Here is a 25,108-nt window from a genome sequence, read left to right as displayed (position 1 = left end):
ATTAAAGGGCCACAACACCTTTTAAACACTGCTCACATGATGTCACATAATATCCAGCCACCGCTGTCTATTCCTGTCATCAGACATTTCTCCAGCAATTCAGATGGCGTTTTGCTTATTTGATCCTACTTTGCTGTAGCCTCTTCCTGAGAAATTATACATTTAATCTCATTAAGATGCAAACACATGTTTGGAAAGTTGCTGGCCAAGGATGAAAAGGCATCAGCTGTTGAGTCTGAAGTATCTGTGTATTTGTCTCATTCCCTCAAGTTCTAGTTCAGGTCTACACATGAGCTGAGAGTCATGAGGTAAATTGCACAAGCCTAAAGGCAGAAAGCAGTGCATATCTTTAGTAGATGTAGGCTTCTCATTTTGGACATGGAACAACAGCATAAATTATATATATTCAGTTGAGTATCCTGGACTTACTTTAAGTTACAGAAAGAAAATCAATTAATTCTTATTGAATTCAATTGGTATAAATTTGATTAAATGCAATTAGAAGTCAATACTAGATACTTCTAGTAAACTCTATCAGCTTGTTGAATAATTCAACATATATGTGTAATCTTATTTTTTAATCAACAACCAAATCAGTGCAGGCAAACCTTGATTCATTACATTTTCCTTTATTTCACTTTCTCGGGTGTATTTTTTACAAACCGTAGGCGGGACCCTTCACTGGCTAAGAGATTTATTGTGATCCACTTTTTGTGATTTTTCTTTAAATTCTGGAATGAACCTGCAGTATCTCCGAGGTGTATCCTTAACATGTTGGGCATATGGAAGGGAGGCCCACAAGTGGAAGGTTGTATTTATAAACCAAAAGCAACAGAGAAAGACACCCATAGATCAAAATTCTAGTCCTGCTTCATACCAGCTCTCTGGCCAGAGTAAAGTTTCTTAAATTTCTCTGCACCTTTATTTTCCTTTTTTTAACAAACAAATAAACAAACAAAAAAACCAACCAAACAAAAAACACCTATATTACCATGCTGTTTATTAGAGTCCCAGAATTCAGTGATCTTACAACTGAAGTTGTACTCTTGGACCAACATCTCCCACTTCTCCTCACTCCCCAGCCCCTGTAAACCACAATTCAATTGTCAGTGAGTTGACTTTCTTTTAGATTTCACATACAATCTATTTTTTCATCAGTCAAATAGGAACCAAACTAAGATTTACTTCATAGTATGATTGTGAAGAATAAGCAAGATGTAAATCAATTTGTGTCTGACATATAAGGTAAGTACTTGTTACATGGTAGAAATAAAATAAATATTTATTAATATATTTGGGTGTACTTTTTCATTGATTCTGCATGTTAATCATTTTAAATTCATAATTTCATTTATACTTTATCTCAAATAAGTTTTTCATATTTAAGATCAGTGCTTCTTTGATGTAATTTTATTTTTGGAAAACTAAATAACTATTTTATATGTTTTTCTTTTTCTTCCATATCACTCACTTTAACCATCTTATGTTCTGCCAATTTCTGCCTTTTGTTTTGCTTTCCTCTGTATTGAAGAAGAGCTTTTAAACTCTACTCTGCTACCACTAATTCAAATTTCTATGAGACTGATCAAAAAAAAGAAAGAAGATCCAAATTAGATACATGTGAGAAGTGAAAATGCAGATATTACTACTGATCAGAAATAAACAGATTATAAGGAATACTATAAGCAATCATATGTCAATATATTAGATGATCTAGATGAAATGGCAAATTCCAAGAAACATACAAATACTGAAACTGTCTCAAGAAGAAATTTTAAAAATCTGAATAGACCTATAAAAATAAAGAGATAAAACAGTAATATAAAAACAGATAGTTAAATAGATGACAGATGAAATTCCAACAATAAAAAGCCCAAGACCAAATGACTTCACTGGTGAATTCCAAAATATGGTTAAAGATAATTAATACATGACTTCACAAATTCTTTACAAGAAAAAAATACAGAAGAGGGAACATTTCTCAATTCATTCTATGAAGCTAATTGTACTCTGGTAATTTTGAGCACATTATCACATGTAAAAACTAGAGACGAATATTACATATATATATATATATATATATATATATATATACACACACACACACACACACACACACACTCATATATGCAGAAATACTCAACAAAATACTACCAAATTAAATATAGAAATATATTTTTAAAAAGTTATACACTACCCTAGCAGGTTTGGCTCACTGGATACAGACTGAAAGTTTCCAGGTTTGATTCCGGTCAAGGGCATGTACATTGGTTGTGGGCACATCCCCGGAAGAAGATGTGCAAGAGGCAGCTGGTCGATGTTTCTCTCTCATCAATGTTCTAGCTCTCTATCTCTCTCCTTTCCTCTCTGTAAGAAAAATCAATAAAATATATTAAAAAACAAAACAAAAACAAAGTGTCCCTCTCACATTGATGTTTCTGTCTTTCCCTCTTTCTTCCACACTCTCTAAAAAACAATGGAAAAATATCCTCAGGTAAGAATAACAACAACAACAACAACAAAAAAAAAAAAAAAAAAAAAAAAGAAAGAAAGAAAGAAAGAAAGAAAGAAAGAAAGAAAGAAAGAAAAAAATGTCATATCCTATGAAAGAGATATCTTGAAAATGCCTAAAGAAAGTTGTCATATTTTTATGGTGAAGGAACTGAGTCTGTGTTGATGAAAACACATTTGAAAACACCTTGGAGGCTTCTGCGGCCAGCAGTGGCAGAAGCAGCGGGGTGATCAGCCCCTAATCAGCCCAGTTGCTCCCCGTGGGAGCGGACCTAAGCCATCAGTGGGACATCCCCTGAGGGCTCCTGGACTGTGAGAGGGGGCAGGCTGGGCTAAGGGACATGCCCTCCTCCTCCCCCACCCCCCACCCCAGTGCATGAATTTCATTCACTTAGCCCTCTAATCTATAAATGAAACTGAGAAAATTTTATTCACAATAGCAATAAAAATAAAATACTTACAAATAAATTTATCAAAATAAATACAAAACTTGCATACTGAAAAGGACAAAAACATCTTCAAAAGAAAAAAAAAAGACCTAAACAAATGAAAAGGCATTCATAGATTGGAAGACAATCTTGTTAAGATGTATATACTCCCCAAATGTATATACAGATTCAACGCAATCCCAACTGAAATTTTAGTTGCCTTTTCTGCAGAATTAGATAAGCTAGTCCTAAAATTCTTATAGATATTAGAAGGACCCATAATAGTCAAACAACTTTGCAAAAAAAAGAGTTTGGAGGACTCTTACTTTGTTTTTAATTCTTACTAAAAAAAAAAAAAAGTACAATAACCAGTATTTGTGATACTGGCATAAGGACAGAACTATCAGTCAATGGAATGGAATGGAGAGTCCACACATATATATAAACCCAAACATTTAAGGACACTTGATCTCTACCAAATGCCAAGATAACATGATGGGTAAAGAATAGTATTTTGAACAAGTAATGCCAGAGCAATGGAATGTCCACATGCTACAGAACAAGGAGGTATGGAGTGCTGGTTCTTAGCTTTGGCTCAGAGCACTTTCTTGCTCTTGCAATGTAGTTCATATACCAGTGGCAAGTTCTGACCTGGTGTTTCTTCCACAAGAAATTATTATCAAACTTTGTATCATAAAGAGAACATCCTTTGGTAATGAACAAAAATGAAGACCTTTTCATTCTCTCTCCAATGCACAGTGGTCTCCTGGGAGAAAGGAGACCTGTTGTGTATGTACATTGCAAAATGAATGCATGCTATCTCATGTCACAGAGTTTCAGGATGGCATTAGGAATGTGGCCATGGGCACAAAGGGTTATCCTAAACATGTATTTCTTTTCTAGAGGGAATTGGCTACTTTGATAAAATTATTACTTCTTTCACCAAGCAGCCCTTCTTCGTTTCTTTATAGTCAACATAGCCCTGATTTCCCAGGGCATCCAGAAAAAAATATATATGTATATGAAAATTATTGGGGTGACATTTGTGAATAAAATTATATAGGTTCAGGTGTATAATTCTATAATACATAATCTGTATTATGTGTTGTGTGTTCACCACCCAAAGTCCAGTCTCCTTTCATCACCATTTATGCCCCCTATCCATCTTCTTTCTCTCCCACCCTCCTTTACCTCTGGTAATAACCATACTATTGTCTGTGTCTATGAGGTTGTGTGTTTTGTTTTCTGGTTTTTTTTTTTTTTATTCCTTCAGCTTTTCACCCAATCACTCACACCCCATCCCTCTGAAACTTTCGGTCTGTTCTCTGTATCTATGAGTCTGTTTCTACTTTTTTGTTTTGTTTTTTTTTTCATTAGATTCCACATCGAAGTGAAGTGATATGGTATACTAGTATGTCTTTCTCTGACTGGCTTATCTTACTGAGCATAAGCATAGATAGTTTTAACTTGCCTTGTAGCTAGGCATAGTTATAAGATCCAGTTCTGGCCAATCTACATATATAAAAAGACAGCAACCATAATGCCATAATGACAAGAACAACCAGTTGCTATGATGCCCACTGCAGACATGGAACCAGCCCATCGGGGGCTGTGGCCGGTGGGCCAACTTCCTGTGGCCTCTCCCCCCGAGACAGCCCTGCCCCTGATCAGCCTCTCCCACCCTGACTGAGGGCAGGGTGACTGGCCAACTTATATCCCCATGAGTCCCCTCCCCGCAGCCGGCCCCACCCCTCATTAACCCGCCCTATCCCAATAGGGGGATGGGGTCAGCCAGCCAACCTCCTACAGCCCCGCCCCATCCCAGCTGGCCACACCCCAATAGGCCCCCACCACCCAAATTGGCCCACAGCTCCTATCTCCAGCCAGCTCTGCCCCTGTTCGCCACCCCCACTCAGATCAGGGGCAGGACCCACTGGCCCACCACCCACAGCCCCTCCCTGAGGCTAGCCCCACCCCCGATCAGCCCCATGACCCCAATTGGCCCATGTTCCCTCCCCCTAGCCAGCTCAACCCCTCACAATCCCTCCCCACTGCAAGCCCTACTCCCAACAAACCCCCCTACCCAAATCGGGATTAGACCGGCAGGCCAATCACCCACTGCCTCACATCCCCCCCCCCCCCCCCCCATCTCCTTCTCCTTACAGTCTCAGCCCCAATCCGCCAATGAGTTCAACCAGGAGTTTTACCACTTGCTATGACATGTGCTGACCAAGAGTGGTCAGCATGGAACATGGCAGGTGTTGGCGACCAGCGGCGGCAGTGGGGGGTGGGGCCACTGCCCAGCTCCCAGGCACTGAGGGAGCAAACGGAGGGCTGATGACTCAGGCAGAGGGGGCGCTGGGGGGCTTAGGGGCCCAGGTGCTATCCAGGGCCCAGAGGTCATCTGGGACCTGCCCTTCCATGCCAGAGGCTGGAGCGCTGACCAGGCCTACAGACCACACCCATGCATGAATTTCATGCACCAGGTCTCTAGTATGATGTAAGTAGAGTCCACCTGAGAATGTTGCAATAAATGTGACTCATTTACCCTTATTCCTGACCGGAATCAATCAGGGAGTGAAGACCAGAGCTTCAACATCCATCTTGTGATCACAAAATCACCACAGTGAAAAGGCTGAGGGGATCCCAGAGCTCATTCCTACCGCTTATGAACTCATATAAACAGGCAAACAATTTTCTATTATGTGGGAAAAATTAAATCCCAATTTCATTAGGCTACTAGATTAGGGTCTCCTTTACCTGCCGCTATACATAATTTCTAAACAATATAGCTAATAATGAAATCTAACTGGTAAATGTCATTATTTCTGCCCTTTCATTACAAGTTGTTCTTTTTCCTGATATCACTTGAATAATTTTCCCATATATCACATATTAAAAATTCTGATGTTAGATTTGTTTTCTCATTATTACAATGTAGCAACTTTATTTTTAAGAAGTAATGAAAAGATGTCACACTGTTTCATAAGAAGGATATAAATTAATAAAGGGAATTTCATGACCATATTACTGAAGTAAATTGTCCTCATTGGTTTAGTACATAATCAAATGAAAAGTGAAATAAGCACAGTGATTCAAACTTTCTTATTATTGGAAGTAATGTATACACATAAAAATGGTAAAAAAAAAATCAGTATTGAAGAACCTTACTGCTTTAACAATACTGTTAATTCACAGAAAGATAACACTATAGAATAAGAATTAAATTTCTTCACTTAAGCACCAGACTCACTCTTCATCACTCTGATGTATTGATTTTCCAAGGAACTAAAATATTTATGTGGGCGTTGCTTATGTGTTATTTTGAAGTATCAACCAATAGTTCTATGCATCTATTCATTCAGCAAGTAGTCATCAAGCACCTACCACGTGTTAAATAGGCCCTGTATCAGAATTATTTAAAATATATTGCACCCCTACCTTCATCAGGATTATAATAGAGGGTGATATGACTAAAGGGACAGGAAATGTATAACAAAAATTATAAAAAGGGCCATGAAATAAAAATTAAAATATTTCTGTTACAGGTTTCTGTGATTAAAAAAAAAAAAATGGTTGAGGGAGGGGGATCTTTGTTGGCTATAATGATCATACAATGTATGCCAGGGAAGGGTCATTCACATTGAGACCTGCCTGGTTAGAAGGATGAGAAGACAATGATGCAGTGAATACGGCAAGTTCTGGGGAAGGGTGATTATGATGCACACTGAGGTAACATTTACAACAAGAAGAGACAAAAGGAAAAAGCAGTGCTTCTCTGAAGACAAGGAAGAGTGGTGAAAAATGCCGTAGCTAGAGGCCTATCTCTGAAGACCTTCCTAAATGGCATTTTGTCTGCCGAGTCTTACCTCACAGTCACAGTGCATAAGCAGCTGTCCGCAAAATGAGATCCTAACAGAAGGAAAGGGGGAGATCAAAAGACCCTTCACTCCATGCGTATCTTTTTCTTCTGTAAATAACACTCTTATCAACTATTTGTTTCAATAGTGACATTTAGGATTAGGGTTAGGTCAGGGCCAGCACCTTTGCAAGAGCCAAACCCATGGATGTTGGTAGAGATGGTCAAAGTTTTCACCAACCCTCCTTTTCTTTGTGAAACACAGATTTTAGCAATTAGGTTAATTTTAGGAAGAACAACAAGTGAAGCTGCTGGAAGCCAGGAGAAAAGATCAGAGATGTGGTCACAATAATTTCCCCTTCTTTACCAAGATTACTGGAATTTTAGTGCTATCGCTCCCATTCTTAATCTCAGTCCTACCCAGTTAACTTAAGTGATGCAATGATTATTTTATCAGGATTATGCACATTCCTAGAACAAAATAATATAATTTAGAGGGCTTTCTGCAGTTGATCAAAATTCTTGGTGATTACTGAAATGTTAGGATCTCTACTCATATTTCTGGCACTTCCTTTTTAAAAAATAAGACTTTTTGAAAACCAACAACTCATCCTAATGTGTCAAGATCATCAAACTCTGATTTCCCTGGAGTTTTGATTAATTTTAATCTGTGAACATCTGTGTGCATTCAAGAAACAGGACTCATTTAACTTGATTTAATTTTCCCATCTAATAGGACATCCTTATTACAGTAACTCTGAATTATCTATGTTCTCTTCTTTGCTTAACGATATTAGCAGTTTTAGTTTACAAAAATACAGCCATTTAATGTCCAAACCACCACTTCGGAATATTCAGTGTTCTCCCACTTCTATAAGAAAAGTCTTCTAGCTGGGTTATAATCCCCAGGGATAGTCAAGTATATCCAAAGAAGGCTTTCTTCTCTGTCATTTTTGTCTTGCTCTTAACATAGGAAAGGGTGGTTTGTATTATGTACTCCAGAATTTTCTGAATAAGTCAGGGTTTTATCTGGAATCCTAGTTGGAGTCCATGGTTCAGGGGTGATGGTTCATATGATGTCATCAGCTGCCAAGAGAACTTTGGGTAAACACATCTGCCATCTGCATCTATTTGGACTCCTGTTGTTTTCAGTTTTGACCTATTTGTAGCATATTTCAAAAAGTCAGTAGACATTTGAACTTTGATGTTATCATTCTGAAGGGTGTACTCCCAGCCAAAATGTATTAGAAAAGGAGAATTAGAAACTTCAAGGATAGACAAATATGGAATTACACCAAACATATTGTCAAAGAGAAACAAGTTTGGCATCAAGAATGAATTGTTTCTGTTAAGACTTTGGGAAGGGCAAGGGCAAAGGAAAAGACAATTTTGATCACCCTGTGGTTTATACTGAATTTATTTCAAGCGAGCCAACCTCAAACTCAGAAACGTGAATTGTCTCATGACTTTGAAATTCCAATAACTATAAATAATGAGTTTTTGCATATGGTTTAACATCCGTCTAATTCCTCAACCTGAGAGCTGCTCCATTACTGAAATGAAATATAAGAACAAATAATATCCTATAACCCTGAAAAGTCAGAGCATTCTTAGAAAAATAGGGATGCAGGATAAAAAGTGTTCCTGTGCCCTGGTGCTAGCTGCCTTGGAGTTGATTTCCATTAGGCTGGCTCTGATAGGATCCATGTGGATGCGGATGCTTAATAGGTTTTGTTTGGTGATGGTGGGGGTGGAGCCGGTTATTTCTGCAGCTGGTTTTGTGCTGCAGCCAAAGGAGAATGGAATTCTTTTAAGTAGCCTCCCAGCCCCCGTTTGTGATAAACATTGGAGGCTACCTCACTAGCACCGGCAACACGTACAGTGCAGTCTCCTTCTGCAGGGAGATAAGAGGATCTTAACGGGTGGCTCTGAGCTCTGCTTTTCCTATTTCACGCTCAGTGCATACGACTTAGGTTAACTCTCTTCATATGTCATGGGTTCTTTAACAAGCTCCCACTGCCCTTCCCAAGACACAACACTTCCCATTTCCCCTCAATGTGCAGTTAATTGTCTTAAACCCTACTGAATGTTTAAATTCAATAATCAGAGGTGTGGATATTTAACTCGCTTTATCCAACAGATTAATATCTGGTGTCTATGTAAATAGCACAACACTGCAGAATCAGGCAACAGACTATCTGTAATAACTATTCAGTTCTGAAGTTCAAGATCCAGTTGTCAGATGTATCACTGAGCATGTATGGAGGGCCCAGATATGAACTAGTGTCCTGTGATTTAGATGACAGTCCCGGGCCCCAGCTTCAGTTATGCAAGATGATGTTCCTGCTGGGGAGGCATTTGCCACGCACACCAAGGGATCCCTGTCCTTTTTAAGTCTCTGTCAAGCGAGGGGGATGCCTATTATTGATCAAAACAGTGAGGAAACATATTCCACTCCATGTCCCTAGATGCTGTATTGTGAAGTGGTGTATCTTGTTCCTGCGATTATCATCTTTGCATTTCATTGTTTATGGAAAAGAGCATTTACTTTTATAAACAATTTCATTTAATGAATATGATCAACATAGATAAACTTATTTTTAAGAATTAAACAGTGCAATAGGAAATTTCACTTTGACTCTGAGAACCATTTCCTGAGAGTGTACCAGGAACAATTCCTTGTACATGACCCAGACATCCATGTTTCACACACACACACACACACACACACACACACACACGTTCTGCCTTTTTCATTTAATAATGTATTAGCACATACAACCATACAATCTATACAATATACATAATTATTTTGTGTGCCTGCTTAGTATTCTATTAAATGAACTTACCATATCTTAGTAAATGCTTCTCTAAGGAATCTCTCACATTTACAACAGAAAGAATTCTGCCATGCGCCAATATTGGTACATGTATCTTTGGGCTCACTGGTAAATATGTCCATAAACCTAAATTTCTAAAAATTGATTCTAAAAGTTGAAATGTTGGATCAGGAATATAAGGATATATGAAAGGTTTTACTCTTTACAGGGTATCTTTTTTTTTTATTCCAAATTCATATTATAATGATTGCCCATCTAAATTTTGGAATCTACTAAGTCAGTTTGAATAAACAAATGAAAAGAAATAATGCTAGCTTGAGTAAAACAATGCATTTTTTCAGTTCCTATATCACCACAATTGAACGTAACTCCCTCCGTAGGCCACAAGGTTAAAATAAAGCATCATTCATAAATACATCATGCCCACTATTTCCCAAAACATGAACAAGAGCAAGCTTTATTCTTACCTTCAGGTTCAGGCTTTAGACAGTCCTGGGCATTGGTGGGGAAATATTTCTTCAAGCTTGAGTTGTTCATATTTTTTGTCCTAAAACAAAATGTCGGAGGGTTTTTAAGCACCGGAAGTGCTAAGGGGATGGAGCTGAGGGATGGAGTGCACAGGTCTGTCAGTGTCTGCTGGTCATCTCCACAGCCAGGGGCCCTGTGTTCCTCAAAGGTTGCATTTCCAAAGGCTTGTTCCCGGGACCGAGAGGAAGACACCCCTGGGTTCTAGAAGATCACACCTCTACCAGTGGTAGAAAATACCTGCAAGGCACTGGACCTTAACAAATTATATTATGAATCTTTACAAACTTCTCTATTTGGAAAAACAAATTGCTAGAAGGAAAGCACTTCCAAGCAAATCATATAGATTTGTTATTCTACTTATGTTGGTGCAGAAAATCTGTTGTGCTTTTCACCAGGATTATATAGTAAAAAAAATATATATATATATATATATATAGATAGATATAGATATAGATATAGATATAGATATAGATATAGATATAGATATAGATATATAGATATATAGATATATAGATATAGATATATAGATATAGATATAGATATAGATATATAGATATACACACACACATATTTTCCTATGGTTTAGCATGAACCCCATAATCAATTCTATAAAGAAAGAAATTTGGTTTTTGTGAAACTACATTTATCAAAGGATACACTGGTGACAGATTTTTACTATGTTTCATACAATTATAACTTTGAAAAATAATTAATAGTTTAGAATTTTGAAGCCTTGACATACATTTTTAATCTTGAATTATTTAGTCCACTTTCAGAAAAAAATTAAATTTCTAGGAAAAATAAAGAATAGTGAATGTTTTCATTATAGAACACAAAGTGTACTATGAAATGTCTATGTTGTGCCGGGACTGGTTTGGCTCAGTGGATAGAGCGTCGGCCTGCGGACTGTAAGGTCCCGGGTTCGATTCCAGGCAAGGGCATGTACCTTGGTTGCGGGCATGTCTCCAGTGGGGGCTGTGCAAGAGGCAGCTGATCGATGATTCTCTCTCATCGATGTTTCTAACTCTCTATCCCTCTCTCTTCCTCTCTGTGAAAAATCAATAAAATATATATTAAAAAAAAAGAAAAAAAAAAAGAAAAAAAAGAAATGTCTATGTTGTGACTAATCTAATGTATACTGCTTAGGACTGAATGAAGGCACTTCTCAAATCCCTAACATATGCATTAGTCTCAAGGCAACATATAAATGATGCCTTCATATTTGAATAACTTGAAAATTCTTTTCAGTCTCATTATTCTAATAATTTTCAAATTGATTTTTCTCATCCAAACTATGTGATACCCAGGTTTCTTTTAAAAATCTGGGTTCAAATAACTCAAAACCCTGTGTTTAGGAGTATGCAGTTTTCATTGGAAAGCCAGCTAGTCCCATGAAGGTTTTAAACTATGTGGTTTCAAGCTCAGGGATATAAAGCTCTGGATCAGTTTGTCTCTTAAATCAATATAAAATTTCATAGTTTTAGTTCCAATTTCACTTTATCCATAATTTCTATGGTTAATCATTAGATCAAAGTCTGAGTAAACTTCTAAACTGTAAAATATCTCATTATATCTGGTGATAGCATTTATTTTCAATAATAATAATGGTAATAGTTTTCCTATGATCTACATTATACTGCCTCTGATTTCTATACCATCCCCCCTTTGAGATTAATAACATGATTTTCTATCTCTGATACCTCATAATCATTATACCTAATTAAAATGCCCTTTTTAAAATTCATACAACTAATATTTTTAAAATAACAAATCAGTCTTAAAATATTGAATATTTTGTTCTCCATAATATGATAAATATTTAGACAAACTCCCAATGCTTAGGGCTATTATTTTTAGTCAGATGGATAGCTTCATATTTTGTTATTTTAAAATTAAATGTATAGGAAGGGGAATAAACTTGAAATTTTTAAAGGATATTTTGAATTCCATTCATTGATTCATTCCACAAATAACTATGAAGTACCTATGATATGCTACTCACTGAACTGGGAACTAGGCATAGAGGTAAATCACAAATAAATAAATTAACCATTATGCCAATAAGATAAATTATATAGCAGAGATAGGAGCAAAATACTGTGAAAGAAGAGTGTGGATGAAGGTTTATGTTAAGTTTGTCCACTTTAGTATCAGGGCATTTTCTGGTGATTGATCTTCTCAATCCTCAATTGACAACAAATCTTTCATGACTGAGTTATAAATTCATCAAGAAAGACATACATAACAGTAGACTATAGCAAAATTTCACCTCTATTACTGAAAAATGCTAAATTTAAGGATATATATATATATATATATATATATATATATATATATATATATATATATATTGAGTGGCCAGATTATGATCTCTGAATGCATAAAATTAGATATATATTTTAGAGGGGCCCAGTGCATGAATCTGTGCATGGGTAGGGGCCAGCCAGCCTGGCCATGGGGAGGGGACATGGATGGTTGACCTACCTGCCTGCTGATCAAACTCCTGGTTGAGGGGACAATTTGCATATTAGCCTTTTATTATATAGGATATTCACTGAGTGGCTAGATTATTATGCATTCAGAGATCATAATTATCTGGCCACTCAGTGTATATTACATGTGCAGTAGCAATGGTTCTTTTAATCCTGAACCTCCAAAATAGATTGATGTGCTCATCTAGTCCCAGTCAGAGAATAACAGTCGGATTATGTGATGGTCTCACCTGTAAAAACTTAATTTGTGAATGGGCTCCTGGGGAAAAGTGGGAGCAGAGAGCTGGTTACACATTCTAATTCCTCTCCTGATCTCATCAATCAGATCATCTATTCCAGTTCTTGAAAGGAACAGGGATACAGCTGGTGACCAGGAAATATTAGAGAACAGCCTTTCTCGTGGAAATAATGGGAGCAGGAAAAAGAATCCTGTTAAAATCCAGACAACAGGCCCAAAATGGAGTTACTTATGCTAAGCCCCATATCACCAAACTTAGACTTAATCACAGTTTGGCCTCTCACAGAAATGGAACTTAAACCAGTCTACCAGGAATCGCCTGATCAGCACCAGTTAGGCCATGTATCTGCCTGATAGGCCTCTAGCATTCCCAAAGGAAAGTGACCTAGCCATCACTAATCTGATTCATCCAGGATATTCCATACTTCCCCTCTCTTCTGCCTGTACAGGTCTTTCATCTTGTATGGCAACTCAGAACTCTTTTCTATCTGCTATATCAGATTATTCACTCATGAATTGTTAAATAAAGCCAATAAGATCTTGGAAATTTACTCAATTGTAAAAATTTTAATGCCATGTGTATATGTTGAAAATCCTAAGAGTACTGTAATTACTTTTTATCCTTTAAAAAATATATTTATATTTATTTCAGAGAGGAAAGGGAGAGATAGAAAATCAATGGTAAGAGAGAATCATTGATTGGCTGCCTTTTGCATGCTCCATCCTAGGGAGGAGCCTGCAACCCAGGCAAATGCCCTGACAGGGAATCAAACTATGAACTCCTGGTTCATAAGTCAACACTCAAGCACTGAGCTACGCTGGCTAGGCAATTACATTTTATCTTTAATCCCCAGTCTATCCCTATCAATTTTATAGTTTTTGATTATTTTTATTAAATTGGGGGCGACATTAATTTAAAAATATATATAGGCTTCAAGTGTACAATTCTATGGTACATCATCTATATATGTGTACATCAACATTATGTGTTTACCACCCAAAGGCAAATCTCCTTCAAACATCACCAGAGAGATATAAGCACATCCACATTAGGGTCTGTGCCCTTCTAGATTTCAGCACCGAAGTGTTCTCTTCGCTGTGCTGCCACCGAACCTGCACTATCTAATTAATGTTCAGAACGCCCTAGAAACCTGCTGCTGCACCACTTATACTTAAAAATGGGAGAAAGCTTCTTTTTTGCACGAGTAAAGGAAATTAACCAGTCTTTCCTCAAAAGAGGAGACTTTGAAACTTTTCCTGACAGCAAACATTTTTATTCTTGCTGAGCACTGTTTAAAACTCCTCCAACAAAAATAACCATCCATAATTTTGTTATCTGTGCTACTGTTTATAAAATAATAAAGAGGGACATAAATAAACAAAGATTAATAAAAAACAGATGCTCCACTAAAGCCTTACATAAATCTGCAGAGCATGGAGATTTTCAGGGCAAAGGCTGTGCAATTCAGAAATAAAGGCTTTTTAGGTTTGTTTTTTATTAAAAGACAATGAATTAGGTTAAAAAGAAGAAAATAAATAAATAAATAAACTACAGTACACACACAGTAGTTGGTGAGAACGGCACTTTTGGAAATTAGATAATCTTTTAAATGAGGTAAGGTAACATTTAAACCCTGACATCTCCCCAACAATCATCAGCTCCAAACTTAGATCCAACCCACTGTCCCTTCCCTTTTCCACCACAAGCTGTTGCAAGTCCCCTCTTGTCCTGATACTACCACACTTAGATGACCCACTTCCTGCCACATCAGAAATAAACACAGCTACCAGCATGGCCTCCCAAGTTCCCTCCCAAACACTCTCTTGGCTTCACCTGGCCTTGTATGCTTCTGGTCCTCCTACTCCTTTCCAAAATTCATACTGAATACCTGGGTCTCTCCTCCCACCTCCACCCCTTTTCCTGTTTCCTCTCAATGCAGGCTCCTTTCATTCTCTTACAAGGCCACTTTCTTTTTCTCCAGGAATTCCTACCTTTATCAAGCCCAGGTCTCCCAGGTACTCAGAATCCTTTATCATTTACCAAGTCTTTCATCCTATTGACCCATGTCTCCTTTTGAAATCTCCCTCAGCTTCTAAAATGCTAGAATCTTGGGGTCTCTTTTATTCACTACCTCCTTTGACTCTCAAGTTCCCTTCTTTGATGTTGTTCTATTATTGGCTATTTGCATTCCACCTGTGAATGCTGTATCTAGATTATCTCAGTATAGTCATGCCTTGACTAAGTCCCACATAATAGAAGACTTCTAAATTAATCCCTAATGGATTGTCTCAGGCCCTGCCTCTTTTGAGGTCCACCCAAGCATTTCTGAGTGCCTACTGACCTCCCTTTTTTCCTATAGACACAGACAACTGAGCAAGCATTAGGAGGAGGGCCAAACATTTATGCACCCACCATTCCTATTTTCCCGAGAGAGGGAAAGTGTCTTAATTATTCGTGATTTTTTTTTTTTCATGTAAATTCTGTGGCTTCCGCTCCTGTTTCTCTTTGGGAGCTGGCTGGCAGCATGGAGTGTGGGTTCCGGGCTGCTTCTCCACACTGTTAAGTTTTACAAGGGCAGAAAATACACTAGGAGAGTTTGGCCTAAATCGTTCTGGGAACACATATCTAAAATAAGTAATCACACCCAGTAAAAAGTGGAAGTCAGAGAACACTAAAAAGAACTAGTAAAATGTGAAGACCAAGTAGATATTTTCCAGTTCAAGAGTGAAATCCCAGATATTTCCAATATAAGAAACACACACACAAAATAAATAAATAAATAAAATAGCAAAAATGCTGAGCAGAAAAAAACAAGGTCCCTAGAAGATGAGGTATGTGAGGGGACATGTGAGACTAAACGACATGGGCTTGGAGGTTTGGGCAGGAAACCTGACAATGTGACAATGAGGCTTAGACCATGTCCTTCAGGAAGACAAGGGGCAGAGTTGAGTCTTCCTATGCCTGGTTAAGAAACGCAACTGAAGGACTTATATACGTGCATATAAGTACAACCAATGGACACAAAACTCTGGGGAGGGAGGGTATGTATGGGAAGGGGGGGGGTCAATGGTAAAATATGTACACAGATAATAATTTAATTTTTAAAATGGAAAAAAAGAAACGCACATCTCAACTTGTGGGCACTGTGAAGACACAGAAGGCAATAAATTCATTATGTAACAAGTAAATTCTAAGTTTTAAAACAATATTTTAGCCATTTGGGAGAATAAGTATTATGTGTGCTGAGTGTAAAGCAGTATTTGGCTAACTGTAGGACTGGCTACTGCCCACAATTGTTGAGTGAATAAATTGAATAAATGGGTAGAGAGGCCAAGATAGATATCAGAATGTGTTAAGTTTGGTAATAAGAAAAGGAGAAGAGTTAAGACAGAGTTTGTTGAAAGGTACTTTCAATAAGAAAGGTGGGACTAGAATGATTTTACCTTAATTGCATGTCCAAAACTGTTTTGACATATTCATTCACTTAGTCTTCACAATCATGCAGTGTGAAAACCAAGATCCAAAGTGATTCAACTTCTTAAAGTCATGATGCAGGGAAATGACAGAGAATAATTTAGCTGGTATGTTCACCTTAAATCACACATATACATAAAGAGATAGCAGTAAGATTTAAAACAATGAAAGATAGGAAGATAGTACGAAGAAGGATATAATCTTTAATGGCTGGGGAGTGTCTGAATAAATGCTTCTGAAATTACTTCTTATTGAAATACTTCTTAAAACCACTTACATACTTATTTTTTATTACTGGCATATGTCACTAAAAATCTCCATTTTCTTTACCTTTATCTTTTTGTAGGTATACATTTTATGATGATTATGTTCTCTATGGTCATCCAAAATTAACTTATTATATAATATACTGACTTCCATTTTCAATCATTTAACCTGTATTAAAATAATTGACTCAAAATATTTTCATTACAGAGGAGATTTGTGTATGTTGTTTTTTGTTTGTTTATTTTGTTTTTGTTTTGTTTTATGGAATGCCTGACATAGGTATAAATGAAAATTTAAGAAAGATATTCAAAAATTTTGAGAATAGAATGTTGAATCAAACCAGAGCTATTTGCCCATGAAATAGAGATGAGGACCCAGCATTTAAGAACTGAGAAGAATATATTAAAGGAAAAATCATTTAATAATACATTACTTTTAAAAAAGAATTTTGGTTCATCAAATAATAATATGAAGATGTGTTGCTTATTAGTGGAGTTAATTATATGCCCCAAATAACAGGCATATCACTCTCTATAAATAAAACATGTGGAGTATTTTTATTCTCTCCCCGAAAGGATCTTTTTATATAATTACTTGAGATATCATTAAAACCATTTCTGTAAAACAGAAAACAAAAAAGATTCAGAACAGCTGTACACAACACTATGTCCCTTTCTTGCCCATAAATGTATTCTTTCATTAGAGAAAAAATATTTATATTTCCATTAGGCTAATACTGATATAAATTATTGAGCATGAAATAAAAATTGCTTGTAAATATTAACCAAAAAGAGATCTTTTATTAAATTAATAGCCTTTTCTATCCTAAGCATGTCCAGTATGGCAGAGAAATCACTCAGAGCCCCAGGCTAAGGAGTTATGGCTTGTTTTTTTGACCTCTTCTTGAAAGGACTGTTAGATCATTTGAAGTGAAGGTTGAGCATTGTCATCACCCATTCTGATTTCACATTTCTAATTGGGTCAAATGTATTCCAATCAAAATATAATAAAAATATATTAAAATACCCTCAACCAAGCAGACTTCAGGATAACAGTACACAAATAGCAGGATATAAACAATGAATTAAAGAAAGTGCCTCACTCAAATAACTTTATTGATATATAAAGAAAACCATAAAGAATAAAGTAAACAAAGAAAGTGCTAGTGGCCCCTGTGATAGTCAGTTAATATAAATGTCTCTTTCAAATAAAGTTAGCATAATTAAAAAAAAAAAACACAGAAAGGTAAATGGAAGGGAGGAAGGAAAGAAGGAAGGAAGAAAGGAAGGAAGGAAGGAAGGGAGAGAGGGAGGGAGGGAGGAAGGAAGGAAAGAAAGAAGGAAGGAAGGGAGGGAGGGAGGGAGGGAGGGAGGGAAAGAGGGAGGGAGAGAGGGAAAGAGGGAAAGAGGGAGGGAGGGAGGGAGGGAGGGAGGGAGGACAATTCTAATATATAAAAGGCCAGGATTGTAAAGACCTATCACTACCAAAGGCAGACCAACCTGGAAGTCCTTCATTGAGCACTGAGTTGCCATGGCAACCGAGCACTGACTGCCCAGAGGGCTGAGACCCAGAGAGAAAGGTTGGGTCTGATCCACAGCCTAAGAGATAGCTGTTGATCAGTACTCACCTATCTCTTTCTCTCCCTCTTTCTTTCTGAGCTTCACCAGAAGCCAGGCTTTTCTTTCTCTCCCAGACTCCAAGGGGGCTGCTGTTCAGCACTGCCTCTTTGATCGGGCCCAGAGATAGGTCTGGAGATGCTGACTGGCATAGGAATCAACCTAGCAGAATAAAATGTGGGTGCTGTGAAGAACCAATGGCTGCCTAGGAGGTGAGGCTTTTGACACTGGCTGGCATAGAAACTTACCAATCAGAACCAAATTGGCCAGCAGGGAAGGGCAGTTGGGGGCAACCTGGCCAGGAGGGGAGGGCAGTTGGGGGCGAGATCAGGCCATCAGGGGAGGGCAGTCAGGGGCAATCAAGTAGGCAGGCAGAGGCAGTTAGGATAAGGTGACCAGATGTCCCACTTTTGGTGGAACAGTCCTTATTTTTAACAATTTGTCCCATGTCCTGCTGAGTTTTTAAAAAGTCCCAATAACCTTAAGTTAGAGGAAACAAAGCCAGCAGGGGAGGACAGTTAGGGGTGATCAGGCAGGCAGGCAGGTGAGCAGTTAGGAGCCAGCAGTCCCAGATTGCGAGAGAGATGTCCCCAATTGGACAGGGTACAGGCTGGGCTGAGTGAACCCCCCCTCCATGCATGAATTTCATGCACCGGGCCTCTAGTCTCAAAATAATAGCAGATTGTCTCTTATTGTTTGTTGTTTAGAGAAAAAGTACAAGTCCAGCCTTTTTATATTTTTACAAACTAAAAAATTTGCAAATAGAAAGTAGATTTATATTTAAGATTCAGTTGAATGAACTGTCATATTTCATAAAGATAATTTTTGTCAATATATTATTGCTAAAGAATTGTGTTTAAAAGGGCAAATGTATAATTCACAAAAATAAACATTAAAAACTTAACTCATTAGTAAGTGAAGGAATCAGCAAGATGTTAAAGCAAGTGCAAAACAAATCCAAAGATACACACAATTAGGAAAACTAAAATTAATTTACAAATAGATGCATATCTCTTAATATCCAAAGGGCAATAAATTGTAGTGTTTGAAATTAGTTCTTAAGGAAGAAAGGATGGATTTCGCATTGTTACCAGAAAAAAACTCACTAGCATCTTTATAAACAGGAATTATTTGTATAAACATTATCCCTATACAAAACATCTCTCTCTAAAAACTGCAAAATAAACAAGGTAAAAACAATGACAGGAACAGAACCCTATAGAATAAGATAGTTCCGCCAAAACCGGTTTGGCTCAGTGGATAGAGTGTTGGTCTCCTGACTGAAAGGTCCCAGGTTCAATTCTGGTCAAGGGCATGTATATTGGTTGCGGGCCCATTCCCAGTACGCGGTGTGCAGGAGGCAGCTGGTCGATGTTTCTCTCTCATTGATGTCTCTAGCTCTCTATCCCTCTCCATTCCTCTCTGTAAAAAATTAATAAAATATATATTTTTTAAAAGAATAAGATAGTTCCAAGAACCTACTAGTCAACATTGAATATTGCATTGAAAGGATCACCTGCAATCTTTTTACCTATTTTAGAGATTTTACACTTTTCCCAACACTATGCTCCTGTATTATTTCATTATAGAAAAAAAGATATTTGTATTTCCATTAGGTTAATGCTGGTATAAATTATTGAGCATTCAAAGCTGAATGGACATGGATTCATCTATCAAAGATATTTTGGTAAATATGAATAGAATCAAGTGAACTATCAATTTCAGTCCATGAGATAAATAATATGATAGAGGTGTTAATGTTAATAAAACATTCTTAGAAGAAACGATATTTGAGATGAACTCTGAAGACCACTTAGGATGACCAGTTTGGTTAGATTTGTGCTTCTCACAATTCCAGAGGCTAAAAATCTGAGCTCAGGGTGCCAGCAGAGTTGTTCTCTTCCAAGGTCTCTCTGGTTGGTTTATAGATGCCTATTTTCTCCTTCAGTCTTTCATTTGTGCATATTTCTGTCCTAATATCCTCTTCTTAGGAGGTCACCAGTCACATTGGATTAGGGTCCACCTTGATGACCTTATTTCACCTATGTCTCTGAATATAGTCACATCCTGAGATACTGAGCTTTGTTAAGTGCTGTCATGTAGGAATTTTTAGACTGAGCATTGTTATGGACTGTATTGTATCTCCTTCCAAATAAATAGTACAATAATTAATAAATAATAATACAAGAATAAACTCTGTGTTCCGTGTACCAACAACTGTAAACTTACTTTGCCCACCCTTGTACATAACAAGCAAAAATAAGAGAAATAGTATGGTATTACCATGAACTGGCTTAACTAGAAAAAAAATTTAGGTGAGTAAATTTATAAAAACAGGCACCTTATCCATATAGATTGTTCATAAAAAGGCCAAATCTGTAAAGTGACATCCTGATATAAAATAATTATTTTTACAGGATACAAGTAAAATACTTCTTCATATTTCTATAAAAAAATTAATGACCTACTTTCTAAAATCTGTATTTCTATTCCAGGAATTTAGTGACTCTAGGGCTAGGAAACAAGAGTGTGTTCAATAAAGAGGTTTTAAAAATTATAACTACTTTTCTTATGCAACTTTAAGAAATATAAAGAACAAATTATCTTCAAATAAAGCTTCTCTGTGACTTGTTTCTCAGTTACCTACAATAAAAATAGTTTTTATATAAAAATATTTATTTCACTAAAAACTCTATTTCTTCCTTAATTAGATTCCTTTTGATGTTTTAAAAAAAAATTGTCATCACTACAAAAAAGTGCCAAAAATTAAAGTTTTGTATGTATACTAAACTTTAAGCACACACATACTTATATCTATGTCTGTATCTATATCTCTCTACATATATCCAAGTTTAAGCTTATACGAAAAGCTCAAATTAAAATGCTAAGTATGAATTCAATTTATTTTCATTGTGGTTCATTAAAACTCTGTTTAGTGCTCCTAATTTATATCCTAGATGTACAAAATAGAATGAGAAAAAGCAGATCCAGTTATTACTTTAATTGATTTTAGAATCATTTTCAGAATATATGTATATTATTATGTCTTTGAATGTGAATGTGAAATTTAATTAAGGCTCAACATGTACTGGGTAAATGATCTGGAATTTGTTAAACTCTTTGTCCAAAGGGTAACACACATTAGAAATGTTTAAGACAGGCAGCCATTCATGGACATCAACGAGAAAGTGTTACTTTTATAAATAAAAATCATATAGGGATGTAAAAAGGCAAGGAATGTGCTGAGTATTATGAAACAATGATAAGCTTGTACAGTCTGAAAAAAAAACACCAAAACTCTTTAACCAGTAAGTAATACTATAAGTGGCTAACCTTTAAGAAGGTCAGAAAATCTGAGACTAGTTAAGGAAATTGTGAAGTTGGAAGTGAGATATGCAGAATTTAAATTATGAAGATCAAGTTTCCAATGCCAAGAAGTAGAATCAGTTCAGCATTAGAAACAGCAATATAACAAACAGTTAGTTAGATCATTACTCAACCAACATTGCAAAGGTTAGACCACAGAGAATGGAAGCTAAAGGAAAGGAGATAAGTTAGAAAGTTATGGATAATATGCAGATAAGAAGTAAAGAAACTCAGATAAGGGTAATGGGAATTAAAGGAGAATGATATATCAGGAGATATTTGGAGGTAGAACTAAGATGATAGTGATTACCATATTTTACCAATTTTAAGATGCACCATTTTACATTTTTTTTAATTTCTGAAATCTTACAATAGACTGACAGTGTCTTAATAATCCCTGAGGCAAGGTGGCTGCCATGATTTAATCATATGAAAATATAATTTGCAAATGTGTAATGTCATGACTAACCTACAGGTTTAAAATGAACTGCCTAACAGTTATTAAATTAATTAATTAATTAAGGCACAACTAAGATACTAAAACTTATATTTACCAATTTTAAATAAAAGGTTTATCTAGAATGCTCTTTTCATAGGTTTGGCATTTATTTGTAGACATGAGCACTGATGTTAATCATGATATTGAGAATCATGATATTCTTATTCTAATATGATATGAAGTAGAGTACTCATCAGAATTTTACAGAAAATGATTGCTTTCAGGTTTTTAATTTTCGTACAACATCTGATGGTCTTAGGCGATGGTCTTAGGCGACCCTGCTAGCGGCTGAATCGCTAGCAGGGTCACCTAAGACCATAGGAAAACATAGACATTTACATTACATTTACATAATGTAATATTTACATTACAATTCATAACAGTAGCAAAATTATAGTTATGAAGTAGCCATGAAAATAATTTTATGATTGGGGGTCGCAGCATTAAAAAGGTTGAGAACCACTGTTTTAGACTATTAGGACTTTGTCCTGGACTCTTCCTTTGCTCTACAAGTGGCATTTCTTTATTTACTCAATGATTCTTGGAGAATGAGTTCCATCTCCTTAATGTTTTTAGAAGATCTAAACTACATAAGAGCAAAGATCAAGAAAAAGACCACAGATCAAAAATCTAATTAAAGATCAACATTTATAAAACCCCAACATTGATGGAACTGAACTGGAGATCAAAGGTCAGGTGAAAGGCTAAGGATGGATGCAAACAGAGAGGTCAACAAGGTGAGCTGTCCCAGCATTGCACTCAATTCCCGTCCAAAGAGCAAAGGGAGAGACCTTGGGCCCATTCCCAAAGTGGAAGCAGTAATATCTCAAAGAAAGATGCTCTCATTTAGTAATGAAAGTTTTCTGAACAATCATTAGTGCCCCGGGCCTGTTGCTAATTCAGAATAGTAAGAACGCTTAGGTAACAAATCAAGGATGTTGCTTCAGCTTCTCGAGCAGAGACTAACTTAGCTTCAAGAACTTCAAAAACTGCCACTGACCTATGCCTTTTCTTCAGTCTTCCAAAAAAAATTAGTCTCCAAAGCATTCATAATAGGAAAGTCTTGGATAGGATACACATTTTTTTCTCCAAAGACATAGAACAAAGTCATTTGCTGGCACAGCGGCCTCACTGTCATGTCTTCATCTGTATACTGGGAACAGTAACACTTGTCATGTAGGATTAATTGGCATAATGTTCATAAAATACTTTGAGCTTCTCAGATAGAGGACTCTTTAAATATGACATATTAGCATCAAAATCATTGCATGTAATGGTAGAGTTACTATCCAGTGGAAAAAGTGGCGATCTTTTCCACTGATCCATGGATTGTGGCTATATTTAATTACTGTAAAGTGCATAGAATGTTTTATTGAAATAAGAGCTGAAAAGACATTTTTTTGGCTCAGGTGTTGGTGGAATATTTTCTTTATTCCAAGCCAAGTTCAAAACATTATAAAGAACACTGAAAATGAGCTAATCTTCAGCACATATTAGGCATGCAACCAAGGGAATAGAGTTATAGAAACCTAAAACCTCCTCCTGCAGAAATGTCTACTACTTATTTATAGAAACATAACCCAATGGTTCACCTGCCTTTTTTTAAGAACTCCTGCTATTTTCCCCTTACACATACATTCTTTGAATTTTTCATCTAGCAAATGAATATTTATTACATAATGATGAAATAGTATTTTACTCATTTATGCTAATTAGTTCCTAAAGACTCAGAGCTAATCAACTTTTTTTTTAATGAATTGGTATGACAATAACAATAACTGCAGTAACACCAACAAAAGAAAATCATATTCCTATCAGTGTATGAAATATGAGTAAGCATGCTTTTTTCCAGTTCTTATAGAAAAGTGTAATTACCTTTATTAGCTAAAATATTCCTCGGAAAGCCTAGATGACCCCAGATTTGAAATCAATGTAACACGAACCAAATTTAAAGTCAGGATGACAGCTCTCAGAAAGAACACTTTTCTTGAGACACTGTTGAGGGTTTAAGTTGTATCCAACACTGTTTTCAGTGTGTTAAATGCGTCAAGACTCTTAATCTTTACAACATCTCTGAGATTAACTATTATTGTTCCCGTTTTTACAGATGAAGAAACAGGACACATGGGATTATTCCGGTATAGGTCAGAAACTTGGATCTACATAAAGAAAAGAAGAATACTAACAAATGCATAAAAAAGCATTCTCTACAGAATAATTTAAAAAGCAATTTATATTAAAAAGAAAAAAAATAGCCCCACTGGTGTGATTCAGTGGGTGAGCATCAACCTATGGAACAGGAGGTCAAGGTTGGATACCCTGAGAGGCACATGCCTGGATTTCTGGCTCGATCACCAATAGGTGCATGCAAGAGGCAGCCAATCAATGATTCTCTCATCATTGATGTTTCTATCTCTCTCTCCTTCTCCCTTCCTCTTTAAAATCAATAAAAATATCTTTTTTAAAATGAGTAATGGTTCCCACAGATAGCTATCTATTTAATGTTCACTAGGCAATCAAGTTCATTGAGTTTCCAACGAGAAAAATAACAATCAATTCTTTCTGAGGAACTTCAAGCCTTCCTTATTATTTACTCCCCAACTCTTTCTCCAATCTATATCCAGTAATTATCAGTACTAACTCACCCATTCCCCTCCTCCACCTATAAGAAATGTCCTGTCAGCAAAATCATTTTGATTAGCTTTCAATATCAATCAAAAGGAATATCGATTATTCTGATCAGGTGAAGACCATCCTTTAGGCATGTACTGGTAAAGTGGGTTGGTCCTGGCACACTGCACCCTTTATTCACTCATCCACTCACAAATCACCACAGTATGGCAGCCACAGTGGAGAGCACTCTGAGGGTAGATGGTGACAGGAAGAAGATGAATCCAATAGACCCCTGATCTCAAGCATTCATGAATTACAATAAAAGTAATACAAGATATTGAAAATATAATATATATTTTTAACTGCAACATTTCCT

This window comes from Pipistrellus hanaki, assembly GCF_964339955.1.
Source record: "Pipistrellus hanaki genome assembly, chromosome: 17".
NCBI lineage: Eukaryota > Metazoa > Chordata > Mammalia > Chiroptera > Vespertilionidae > Pipistrellus > Pipistrellus hanaki.
Note: the sequence above shows the minus strand (reverse complement) of the source record.